Source organism: Anabrus simplex, chromosome 2 (assembly GCF_040414725.1).
Source record: "Anabrus simplex isolate iqAnaSimp1 chromosome 2, ASM4041472v1, whole genome shotgun sequence".
NCBI lineage: Eukaryota > Metazoa > Arthropoda > Insecta > Orthoptera > Tettigoniidae > Anabrus > Anabrus simplex.
In genome coordinates this window covers 1,057,712,110-1,057,724,024 of record NC_090266.1, presented here as the reverse complement: position 1 = coordinate 1,057,724,024, position 11,915 = coordinate 1,057,712,110, and the positions used below count along the sequence as shown (strand labels likewise).

General features: G+C 43.5%; 1 non-coding gene across 1 annotated transcript; it reads right to left on the bottom strand.

Moving 5' to 3' along the window:
• Nucleotides 1-10,351: 10,351 nt before the first annotated feature.
• TRNAF-GAA (transfer RNA phenylalanine (anticodon GAA)) lies at nucleotides 10,352-10,424 on the bottom strand. The gene has a single exon. It is a non-coding gene; the product is annotated as a tRNA-Phe (tRNA).
• Nucleotides 10,425-11,915: the final 1,491 nt, after the last annotated feature.

The following is an 11,915-nucleotide window of genomic DNA, read 5'->3' as shown; positions in this document are numbered from 1 at the left end:
CGAAGTTAGGACACTGTTTTTCACTACCACCTCGGGCTTCAGATCGCGAGGTACTGATAGTAGATCTCCCGGTATGACAACACATTCAAATTTAGCATATTCTGATTGGCTGAGACTTTCGCGCTCTTCCAAAACGTAGTGCCTCCGCTTCCTCCCACGAATTGGCGGTTACTGTCGTTGGTCCTCTATTGTCCTAGCTAAATAGGTCAGGCTTCACCGCGTGCTTTTCTCATGAGAACGAACAGCAAGTGCCCACTCCCTGGCGGTGTCATAAAATTTATTAGATGGGTGGTTTACAATCTGGTCGTGTCTAGAGAAGAGTTTCATGGATTCTCTCGCCGTCAGGCTGGCGCCAGAAAATTCCTTTGTGACTGCTAGTTTCACAGCCTCACTGTGGTATCTCAATGTGAAATATTCAATTTTAATTATGAATTAAATTAGGCAAATTCGCTTATGGGTGCAATATATCTCTCATTCTTCACTCTACTGTAATATAATGTAAATTCTACAAATAAAAGTCATGATAAGACCTTAGGGTTAAAGTGACTCTAAATAAAAGTGGTCATTTCAATGAAAAGCTTGCAGCATTACTAGAAGTGTTGTTGTCGGTCGTCCTGCTTCACTTTCTTGACCACCCCCGTTGATTCTCATATCCAACAGCAGGCCATTCCAACTCAGCATGTGAGCCCAGACTCTGCCTCTTGTCTGCCCAGGACCGCACAGTCCTCGGACTGACCCCCAATTACTCTCTGCCGCTGCGGCTGTGGTGATGTAAGAGCGCACCCGCTGAGTTTCTTTGCAAGGCAAATATATGTTAATTGGTGTTACGTGGGACAGAATTTGTGCTTTTAAAATGGAACTTTCAAAGGTTTTGAAGAATCTCCATCTTAAAACCACGTGATTTCTCCGATTCTAACACTGATGGTTACTGTGAAGCTCTTAAACAATTCGACAATAGTTTAGTAGTATCGAAGAAATGTTGCCTGAATTAAACATTGTTCTGATGGCTCTTTCTGTAAATTTAGAGCAGGATCCAGTCAAATTTCGAAGAGAACTGAAAAGTCTTCAATGTAACATACTTTTGAAATATATTACTGTACAATATCATGTTTCTCCCCTGCGAACAATGTGACCTTGCCGCGATAGGTAGGCTTGCGCGTCCCAATGAAGCAGATAGCCGAGCCGCAGGTGCAACCATATAGGATGGTTATCTGTCGAGAGACCAAACTAACGAAAGGTTCATCGAAAGGGGGGTAGCAGCCTTCTGAAAGTTGCAAGGGCGGCAGTCTAGATGATTGACACATATGGCCTTGTAATTATTCTCAACATGACTTAGCTGTGTTGATACTGCTACACGGCTGAAAATAACTGGAAACTTCAACCGTAACTAACCCCCGAGGATCAACTGCTCTCTTTGTATGAATGATGTACTGGCGATGGCTTTCTCTAGAGTAAAATATTCCCGAGGTAAAACAGTCTCCGGGTGGGGACTACACGAGAGGGGGCAATCATCAGGAATATGGATACCGATATTCTGCGAGTCGGAGCGTGGAATGTTAGAAGTTTGAATCGTTGTGGTAGGTTAGAGAGTCTGAAGAGGGAGATGGATAGACTAAAGATAGATGTAGTCGGTATAAGTGAAGTACAGTGGCAGGAACAGCAGGATTTTTGGTCAGGCGGCTACAAAATTATCAACACTAAATCAAACAGGGGAAATGCAGGAGTTGGTTTAATAATGGATTAGAAAATAGGGCAGTGTGTATGCTACTACGACCAGCATAGCGAAAGAATTATTGCTGTCAAGATAGACACCAAACAAATGCCCACCAAAATAGTGCAGGACTATATGACTACTAGTTCAGCGGATGATGAGGAAATCGAAAGAATATATGAGGAGATAGAAGATTTAATACAATACGAATGTAAAAGGTACAAGAATCTAATTCTGATGGGAGACTGGAATACAGTGGTTGGCCAAGGAAGAGAAGGTACTGCAGTAGCAGCATTCAGATTGGGACAAAGGAGTAAAAGAGAAAGTCGGCTGGTTGAATTCTGCACCAGTCACTATTTAGTCCTTGCTAATACTTGGTTCAAGCCCCACAAACTAGGGCTGTATACATGGATGAGACCTGGAGACGCTGGAAGGTGCTCAATAGACTTCATTATGATTGGGCAGAGATTAAGAAATCAGGTGTGGGATTGCAAAACATTCCCAGCAGCGGACGTGGACTCTGATCACAACTTCTTGGTCATGCAATGCCATCTGAAATAGAAATAAAATTGAAAAAAGGAAGGAATCAAAGGAGATGGGATCTAGAAACGTTGAAAGAAGGGAGTATGAGGGATTGTTTCAAGGAACATGTTGCACATGGACTAAATGAAAAGGCTAAAAGAAACACAGTAGAGGAAGAACGCAAAGTTATGAAAAATGAGGTCAGTAGCGCTGCTGAAGAGATGTTAGGAAGAAAGGAAAAAGCAACTAAGAATCAATGGATAACTCAGGAGATACCAGACCTGAGAGATTAACGACGGAAGTACAATAATGTAAAAACTGAAGTGGGCAAAAAATACAGGTGATTAAATATGGTATTTTTATTTTATCTGAGACTGCAGAAGATCTGGAGAAATTGCTAAATGGCATGGTCAGAGTCCTGGGTAAGGAGTACAGGCGATTAAAGAATGAAGTGGATAGGAAGTGCAGAACAGCGAAGGATGAATGGCTGGAGGAGAAGTTTAAGGATGTTGAAGTTGTATGGTCCTAGGAAAGGTAGATGCTGCGTACAGGAAAATCAAGGTAACCAATGAGAAGAGGAAAACTAGGTGTATGAATATTAATAGCTCAGATGGGAAACCACTTCTAGAGAAAGAAAACAAGGCAGAAAGATCGCAGAAACATGTCCAACATTCTATCAAGGTAAAGACGTAGCTGATATGGTACTGGAACAAGAAGAGTCTGTTGAAGCTGATGAAATGGGAGACCCAATTTTGACGTTAGAATTCGATAGAGCTTTGAGAGACCTAAATGGGAACAAGGCATCTGGAATTAACGACAATCCCTCTGAATTATTGTTTGCTGTAGGAGAAACCACCATTGCGAGGTTATTCCATTTAGTGTGTAAGACGTATGATACAGGAGAAGTGCCATTCGATTTTCGGCAGAATGTTGTTATACCTATTCCCAAGAAAGCCGGTGCTGACAAGTGTGAAAACTAGCGTACCATTAGTTTAGTATTTCACACCTGAAAATTTCTAACACGTATTATTTACAGAAGAAGGGAAAGACAAGTTGAAACTAAGTAGGGAGAAGTTCAATTTGTCTTCAGAAGAAATGCTCGAACACTTGATGCAATCCTGACTTTACGTATGATCTTAGGGTATCGAATTAAGAAGGACAAGCCCACATACAGGCGTTCGTAGATCTAGAAATAGCATTAGATAATGTTGTTTGGACCAAGCGATTTAAGAGTTTGAACGTGATCGGGATCAGGTACCGAGAACGAAGAATTATTTATTATTATAAAAATCAGTCTGCAGTGATAAGAATCGACGGCTTTGATAAAGAAGCAGCAATCCAGGAAGGAGTGAGGCAAGGCTGCAGTTTGTCTCCCCTCCTTTTCAATGTTTATATAGAACAGGCAGTAAAGGAAATCAAAGAGGAAATTGAAAAGGGAATCACAATCCAAGGGAAGGAAATCAAAACCCTGAGATTTGCCGATGGTATTGTTATTTTATCTGGGACTGCAGAAGATCTGGAGAAATTGCTGAATGGTATGGTCAGAGTCTTGGGTAAGGTGTACAAGATGAAAATAAATAAGTCCAAAACAAAAGTAATGGAGTGCAGTGAACGAAGGTAATGTTATATTAGGATTAGATACAGTAATTAGATTAGGTAATATTATATTAGATTAGATTAGATTAGATTAGGAAATTATGTCTTGAAGGAAGTAGATGAATATATTTACTTGGGTGGTAAAATAACTAACGATGGCAGAAGTAAGGAGGAAATAAATGCAGACTAGCACATGCAAGCAAAAGCTTTCTTAAGAAAAGAAATTTACTCACTTCGAACATTGATATAGGAAGTTGGAAGATGTTTCTGAAGACTTTCGTGAGGAGCGTGGCAAAGTATGGAAGTGAAACATGGACGATAGATAGCTCAGAAAGATTTAAAATGGAAGATTTTTAAGTGTGGTGTTACAGAAGAATGCTGAAGGCGAGATGGATAGATCGAATCACGAATGTAAAGCATACTGAATAGAATTGGTGATAGGAGATCGTTGTGAATGAATTTGACGTGAAGCAGAGATAGAATGATAGGACGCATGTTAAGACACCCAGGACTTGTTCAGTTGCTTTTGAGGGAGTGTAGGGGGTAAGAACGGTAGGAGTAGACCAACATATATGACAAGAAGATTAGAGCAGATGTAGGATGCAACATTTATGTGGAAAGGAGAAATTTAGCGCAGGATAGAGTGGCATGGACAGCTGGATCAAACCAGTGTATGGACTGATGCCTCAAACAAGAACATTACAATACTTCCCCGGTTACTTGACTGAGTGGTCAGCGTAGAAGCCTTCGGCCTTCCTGGCCGACTCGGGGATTTTAATCGTGTATGTTTAATTCCTCTGGATCGGGGACTGGGTATATGTGGTTGTTCCTATACTCTCCCCTTCATACACGCACCACACAACACACTACTAACCACCAGAGTAACACGCAATAATGAATACATCCCCCGAGATACGTTTGGTGTCAGGAAGGGCATCTCGCCGTTAAACAGGGCCAAATCAACATTTGTGACACCGCAAGTGTGTGGGAAGATAATAATAATAATAATAATAATAATAATAATAATAATAATAATAATAATAATAATAATAATAATAATAATAATAATAATAATAATAATAATAATTCCAGGCTGCCTCATTGCATTATTTAAGAACATGAAACAATAAGAGCTTCCGCGTAATCACGCAGATCACCAGGATTCAATTAATCATTTCTTGTTCTTCTTCTTTTCCTTTTCTTCTCCGTTCATTTTCGCAATTACTTGGGGTCAGCACTTCTTATGAATTGAGCCCAATTGTACGAACTGATGCTTTTTCGGACTCCAAGCCTGTATGGAGGAAAGTATTCATTATGAGTGTTTCTGTGGCAGTTTGTAGTATTACGTGTTGTATGTAAATGACGATACGTATCATGATGAACACCAACACCCAACCCCCAAATTCAGAGCCAAAGGAATTATTCAGACGCCCCTGAAATCCCTGACCCTGTCAGGAATCGAACCTGGGGTTCTGTGAACCGAACGTTTTCATTCCGTCCCTGAAGGGAACGGCGGGCCTCCTAGACGTTAACGCCGTCTCTCAGACCAGATAGACGTGATACGGTGAAGGAGATGTTTCGAGAAGGTGCGGGGGTTGGCGGCCGTGGCCTGTCCCGACATTCGCCTTAGTGCAGGAGAATGAAAAACCATTTTCAGGGCAGCCGACGGTAGGAACCAGCCGTTCTCCATCTCACGAATGCAGAGGCACAGCCGCGTCCATCCGTGTTTTGCTCGCTTGGTCGGTCGGAGTGTAGAGCCGTCGAACCACGGACCAGCTTGTAGGCCGACCCCCATTCAGCCAAGGAGCAGGACAATTCAGTGCATCATGAAAGTGATGTAGTTGAATGAGGTAAGATAGCCTGTATCTTAACGCCTAGCAGAGAGATTCCTACCTCACGTTGTATAAACAAGCACTGTATCTCTGCAAGCCCTGAACGTGTTGTAGTGGACTTCAGAACCACCCTGTTCGCCTGAGGAATGCGTACAAACAATTCGAAACTGTAGAAGCATGTATGTTCCTCACATAATGCCTCATGATGATTTTCTGGGTTTCAAAGATGACTACAAGAATATTGCGATGCAGAACATTCATTGCTTCGTTAAAAGAAAGGGGATCTGTCTCATTACATACTGTGAAAGAGAATTTCGCCAGCCTTTCTGTGAAGGCACTATTAGATGTGAATAAATCTCAGCCTTTAACACAGCTGGCTTTTCCAATGGTTAACAGTGAAATATTTCCTGTCTTAACACGAAACTTTAACTTCTATTTTCAACATGTTACAAAACCATGATTTTATGTTGGAATTGTGCTTTTTATAATTATATAACCCTGCTTTGGTCTGCTGAAGGAATATTTAAACATTAGTCTGGTGACGTGACACAAAAGTCATATTTACTGAAAAAAATTACAAAAAGGTTATATAATGTTAAAGCACACTTTAAAAAAACTTATTTGGAATTTCTTTTGTTATTACATTATACAGCTTAAAACTCCTGAAAAAATGAGATTGTTGAATTACACTAAATAATTCATCCCCGTTTCGGTGCTTACTATGTGCTGTTGCAAGAGGGTACACTGAAAATCTCATTTGCGTTTCGTAGTAGGTCTGTTGTTTGTGAAGCTTGTGTGTTGAAAAAAGTTGTAAAATCCCCACTGTTGCTGTGGTCAGACTGACAAGCTGGCCATTGTTGTCTAATGCAAGCATGTATACTGAAGGATAATATGTAGTGTTACAATATACTATCCCTGCACAGCTAATTACATACATACATACATACATACATACATACATACATACATACATACATACATACATACATACATACATACATACATACATACAGGTCCGCCTCTGTGGTGTAGTGGTTAGTGTGATTAGCTGCTACCCCCGGAGGCCCGGGTTCGATTCCCGGCTCTGCCACGAAATTTGAAAAGTGGTACGATGGCTGGAATGGGGCCCTCTCAGCCTCGGGAGATCAACTGAGTAGAGGTGGGTTTGACTCCCACTTCAGCCATCCTGGAAGTGGTTTTCCGTGGTTTCCCATTTCTCCTTCAGACAAATGCCGGGATGGTACCTAACTTAAGGCCACGGCCGCTGTGGCCCCTGTTCAGCATAGCAGGTGAGGCCGCCTGGGCAAGGTACTGGTCATCCTCCCCAGTTGTATCCCCCGACCCAGAGTCTGAAGCTCCAGGACACTGCCCTTGAGGGGGTAGAGGTGGGATCCCTCGCTGAGTCCGAGGGAAAAACCAACCCTGGAGGGTAAACAGATTAAGATACCGTACGATACATACATACAACAGACTAATGGTGGTTTAAAGAGAAACATAAAAGTTTGTATATACGTCCTAATATACTCATTATACAGAGTGGTTGAAAAGAACGTGACTGAGTATATGAGTGTTAGAGTGTTTGTCATACTGATAAATATTTTGAAAAAAAAGAATTCGATATCTGGCGCCATCGTCATTTTATCAGCTGCTGAAGTTAGCCACTTCGTGGGTGAATTCAAATCGGTTTTGTGAAGCGGTGTTAAATCTGCACGTTACTGACGACCGGCTCGAAAGCACCAATCGAGGAAACAAAGCCTTTGCCATGGGATGGACTTAATATGGAGCTCTGAGCTGACAGGATCGCGTTCTAGCAAGTACGCTACGTTGACTCTGGCTGAAACCCATCGTGTGTTGGGTTTGATGCTGATTTCTCGCCATGACTCTCTTGTTGTTTATAGGGACCTAACATCTAGGATATCGGCCAGCATGGCTCTCAAGCCGGTCTTAGGCTAAGTTCAGATTTTTTTTTTTTTTTTTTTTTTTTTTTTTTTTTTTTTTTTTTTTTCGTCGCACCGACACAGATAAGCCTTATGGCGACGATGGGACAGATTTAGCAACACCCATCTGGTTATAAACTATTATAGCCTACTGTGTGAATCAGCCACTAATATTCCTTGGGATTTATCCACCCTGCAGTTTATAATCTAACGTGAAAACATCCCCCCTGCAATACGATGATGGGTCCCTGTGTGGGTACATGGTTTGAAATACATCTTTTCCTTGCTGCCAAACCAGCTATAAGGAGATAATTTTGAATAAAGTGGTACAACCATAAAAATAAATATCGGCGTTCATCATAAGCTATGCTCACACTGAAATGTTAAGGTATACTGTAAGAACAGTTACGGGTGATTTCAACGTGGCCGCGATCGTCAACGGCCAATGTTGTATATGTTCGGAGGTTCAAACCCGGTGCTGACAGAATATTTTTATGCGTATATTTCAATCCTATGTGGTCCACAATAATTGTTTTCAGCTAGTGGTTTTACGTCGCACCGACACAGATAGGTGTTATGGCGACGATGGGATAGGGAAGGCCTGGGAGTTCTAAGGAAGCGGTCGTGGCCTTAATTAAGGTACAGCCCCGGCATTTGCCTGGTGTGAAAATAGGAAACCACGGAAAACCATATTCAGGGCTGCCGACAGTGGGATTCGAACCCACTATCTCTCCGATGCAAGCTCACACCCGCCCGCCCCTGTACGCCCGGCCAACTCGCCCGGTCCACAAGAATTAAGACCAACATGATTATGATCGCCCGCCTCAGTGGTGTAGTGGTTAGTGTCATTAGCTGCCACCGCCGGAGGCCCGGGTTCGATTCGCGGCCTTGCCACGAAATTTGAAAAGTGGTACGAGGGCTGGAACAGAGTCCACTCAGCCTCGGGAGGTCAACTGAGTAGAGGGGGTTCGATTCTCACCTCAGCAATCCACAAAGTGGTTTTCCGTGGTTTTCCACTTCTCCTCCAGGCAAATGCAGGGATGGTACCTAAATTAAGGCTACGGCCGCTTCCTCCCCCCTTCCTTGTCTATCACTTCCGATGTTCCCAATCCCCAACACAAGGCCCCTGTTCAGCATAGCAGGTGCGACTGCCTGGGAGATGTACTGGCCCTCCTTCCCAGTTGTATCATCCGACCCAAAGTCTCACGCTCCAGAATATTGCCCTTGAGGCGGTAGAGGTGGGATCCCTCACTAAGTCCGGAAAAAACCCAACCCCGGAGGTTAAACGGATTAAGAAAGGAAGAAGAAAGAAGAAAGGAATTATGATGAAATAGGCTGTCACATTCGACGTTCACAATTTATTTCAATGCAATATGAGCAGTACAGACGCCTCGTTGATGTCCAATTCGTGTGCTATGGCTCATCAGCTTATGTGCCGGTTGTTCTTCTTCTTCTTTATCTGTTCACCCTCCAGGGTCGGTCATTCCCTCGGGCTCAGCGAGGAATCCCATCTCTACCGCCTCTAGGGCAATGTCCTGGAGCTTCAGACTGTGGGTCTGGGGATGAACTGGGGAGGATGACCAGTACCTCGCCCAGGCGGCCTCACCTGCTATGCTGAACAGGGGCCTCGCGGGGGGATAGGAAGATTGGAAGGGTTAGACAAGGAAGAGGGAAGAAAGCGGCCGTGGGCTTAAGTTAGGTACCATCCCGGCATTTGTCTGGAGGAGAAGTGGGAAACCATGGAAATCCATTTCCAGGATGGCTAGGGTGGAATCGAACCGACCTCTACTCATTTGACCTCCCGAGGCTGAGTGGACCCCGTTCCAGCCCTCGTACCACTTTTCAAATTTTGTGGCAGAGCCGGGAATCGAATCCGAGCCTCCAGGGTGTGGCAGCTTATCACACTAATCACTACAACACAGAGGCGGATTTGTGTATTTAAACTTTAAAATCTTTCATCTCATTCACGGGTGTGAAGTGTCCGTGTTCATTTGTTCCTTCCCAGTCTGTCTGTCTGTTAGGTCATCAGCCCAGAGGCTGGTTGGATCCTCAAATAGCACCATCAAAGGTTATGCGGTTATAAGGAAACCCCAACAACCAATGGTAGCACCAAAATGAGGCGTACTAGGCAAGATGAGGAGTTAAGTAGTTTACCATTGCTTTCCCCACTGGGTCAGAAAGTACTATTGCAGCACGACTGACCCTATGAGCAACACATTTCATAACACTCAGATGCACTTGTCATGCTCTGAATGTCAGTACTCAGCACTACCCATACCCCAGCAGCTTCCATATTGTCACAGCCATGGGTGTTGACTGGGACTTTGGTGGAAGCTACACTTTACTGTGGCCTGTGCCAAGAGATGGATGCAAAAGTACTGTGTCCATCACGAAATGACAGCAGGCAGCCTTCCCAGTGAAAAATGAAAACCTACAACCTGTTTTCCAGTCATTGACCGGGTCAGGGATGTAATGAATGAAGCAGATATAGGCTGTTAGTACGATGGGGTCGCCACTCCCAAAGTGATTTATTAATGAATGATAGATGCTATGAAATGAGAATGGAGAGTGTTGCTGGAATGAGAGATGGCAGGGAAAACCGGAGTACCCGGAGAAAAACATGTCCCGCCTCCGCTTTGTCCAGCACAAATCTCACATGGAGTGACCGGGATTTGAACCACAGTATCCAGCGGTGAGAGGCCGACGCGCTGCCGTCTGAGCCACGGAGGCACTGTAATTTGACCAAAACTACCTGCCGAAACCCGGAATCGAACCAGGGACCTTTAGATCTTCAGTCTAACGCTCTCCCAGCTGAGCTATTTCGGTTACCCTTCCCAGTATATTACCATAATATTCATATTACAAGGTATAATGTACTGTATGTACTGAATAGAAGGTACGAGCTGAGAAGTTCATTTCGCTCCAAATAAACGGCAAAGGGAAAGTGACGGAGACAGGAAATAGCAATTAAGGGAATACATGCAGCCACAATTTAGATGTTATGTAATATTTATGAAGTTCGTCTTTTATATCTTGAAACGTTCGTCGTATCTGCTATATTCGACTCTCTATTCAACGAGTGTGTTCGCAGATTCTCAATAGGAATTACTGAAATCCAAAGCAGGCAGCGAGTGGAAAATCGAGGAAGCAATATTGATGTAAAGCCTGAAGCACACAAGACATGTGCAGCAGATCACTCTGGCCCCGCGATCTTGCCGTAACTTTCCTGCCTCTTACCCAGGAGCCCCAGGTTCGATTCCCGGCCAGGTCATTAATTTTTACCTGGTTCTGGGAGCTGGTTCGAGGTCCACTCAGCCTACATGATTACAATTCGGGGTATCAGAGGTAAACTACACACTTCACGCGAGAGCAGAAAGAAACTGACGAGGCACTTATTTTGCTACCTTTAAGGCAGGTCGAACTGACAGTTCCGACCACGGTAAACTATCGTAAGAGATCCTTGTATTATACTTTCATACATTCCCTTATAACTTAAATGATTGTGGTTATAGAATAGGGCCATTATAAATTTGTTAGGAGCACCAGATTTAACACTAATAGAAGTCCTTTATGGGCAGGCTAGGATACTACCTCTGAAATTAGAGATTAAGTTCAATGCCACTGTTTATATTTTCAAAACTATTAACAATAATATTCATAACAATCTTATCATACAATATAGTAGAAATATCCATCAACATGACAGATGAAAAAAATCGAAATATTTATACCTGTCAATCAGGCACAGTAACTTTTTCTTCTTCTTCTTCTTAATCTGTTTACACTCCATGGTTGGTTTTGCCCTCGGATTCAGCGAGGGATCCCACCTCTACCGCCTCAAGAACAGTGTCCTGGAGCGTGAGACATTGGGTCGGGGATACAACTGGGGAGGATGACCAGTACCTCGCCCAGGCGGTCTCACCTGGTATGTTGCAACAGGGGCCTTGTGGGGGATGGGTAGATTGGAATGGATAGACAAGAAAGAGGGAAGGAAGCGGCCGTGGCCTTAAGTTATGTACCATCCCGGCATTTGCCTGGAGGAGAAATGGAAAACCATGGAAAAACATTTCCAGGAAGGTTGGGGTGGAATCGAACCGACCTCTACTCATTTGACCTCCCGAGGCTGAGTGGACCCCGTTCCAGCCCTCGTACCACTTTTCAAATTTCGTGGCAGAGCCAGGAATCGAACCAAAGCCTCCAGGGGTGGCAGCTAATCACACTAACCACTATACCACATAGGCGGACGGTACAGCAACTTACGGAATAAAAAGTCTGAAGAATTACTTGTATAAAATATACAACGAATAGAATATATTT